Source organism: Morone saxatilis, unplaced genomic scaffold (assembly GCF_004916995.1).
Source record: "Morone saxatilis isolate NCDOM2014 unplaced genomic scaffold, NCSU_SB_2.0 Contig0, whole genome shotgun sequence".
Taxonomy (NCBI): domain Eukaryota; kingdom Metazoa; phylum Chordata; class Actinopteri; family Moronidae; genus Morone; species Morone saxatilis.
This window is the reverse complement of record NW_023339650.1, coordinates 3,654,165-3,655,408: the sequence shown is the minus strand read 5'-3', so window position 1 is coordinate 3,655,408 and position 1,244 is coordinate 3,654,165. Positions and strand designations below refer to the sequence as shown.

The window sequence follows — 1,244 nt, the reverse complement described above, 5'->3', positions numbered from 1 at the left end:
ACAACTACACTGATAGTAGTGACTAACGGTGATAATGATGATGAACATGAAGAAGATGATGACGACGATGACGACAACAACAGTTGACAGGTTTCTCATGCTCAGGAACCTTGAAGACAAATGTATCCGCCATGATGTCCCAGGTCTATGTCTTTAATATTTTTGATGTTTGAAGTTTGAGAGTGCAAGCGCCTCACAGGATCTTTGCAGTACATCGATGGCTTCAGCTTCTGTAGGAAAAGACTTCATCATCCACATAGAATTATCTTCCTATAAACTGCCATACATCGCTGCCATACATATTCTCTGCGTCTCATGCTGGCTTCCTCAAGCCAAAGATAGCAACAGCTGGTGAGGGACTGTTGCCAAAGATGTGAACTCTCATGCAGAAATCGGCAACCTCATTGTTGAAGTTGTTGTCATGAAACCACAAGTACTGCAGGACATCCCTGTCATTCTCTTGTACAGCAAAGCTGTAGAACATCTGCTGGATGTCTGCAGTGAGAGCAACTGGTTCTTTGCGGAATCGGAGGAGGACCCCCAACAAGCTGTTATTCAGATCAGGTCCTGACAGAAGCACATCATTGAGTGACACCCCATCAACCCGAGCAGCCGGGAAGCCAGGGAGGCTGGGTGACTGAACGGAGGAAGAATAAAACGCCGAAGCCCACAGTTCACCACCAACCCGTTCACGTTTCTAATAAATTTTCCCCACTCAGCGACACACCCGCTGAGAAACCAAACCTGATTATTGGCAGCTTAATAGTCAGAAACGTAAATCTAGCAAAGCCAGCGGCCATAGTTAAATGTATCCCTGGGGCCAGAGCGGGCGACATTGAATCGTATTTAAAACTGCTGGCTAAAGATAAGTGTAAATGTAGTAAGATTGTTATTCACGTCGGCGGTAATGACACCCGATTACGCCAATCGGAGGTCACTAAAATTAATGTGGAGTCGGTGTGTAGATATGCAAAAACAATGACGGACTCCGTAGTTTTCTCTGGACCATATATTATTATATATTGATATTGAACATTTGATAGTCTTCCCACAAAATCCTTTCCTATCTGACCATTATTTAATAACTTTTGAATTCCTATTACTAGATTATAAGCCATTAGTACAGTACAGTACAGTAGCTTAATTTAAGGAGGAGATTCCATCAGTGTTTAATTCAATGCCATGTCTGAATATAACAGAGTCCTATAATAACTTTAGTCCCTCCCAAATTGATAATCTTGTTA

At 42.5% G+C, this 1,244-nt stretch overlaps 1 protein-coding gene across 1 annotated transcript in view; it reads right to left on the bottom strand.

Moving 5' to 3' along the window:
• pde1ca (phosphodiesterase 1C, calmodulin-dependent a) overlaps positions 1 to 1,244 on the bottom strand; it is a 22,963-nt gene that overhangs the window by 11,180 nt on the left and 10,539 nt on the right. The gene's annotated exons all lie outside the window — the stretch shown is intronic.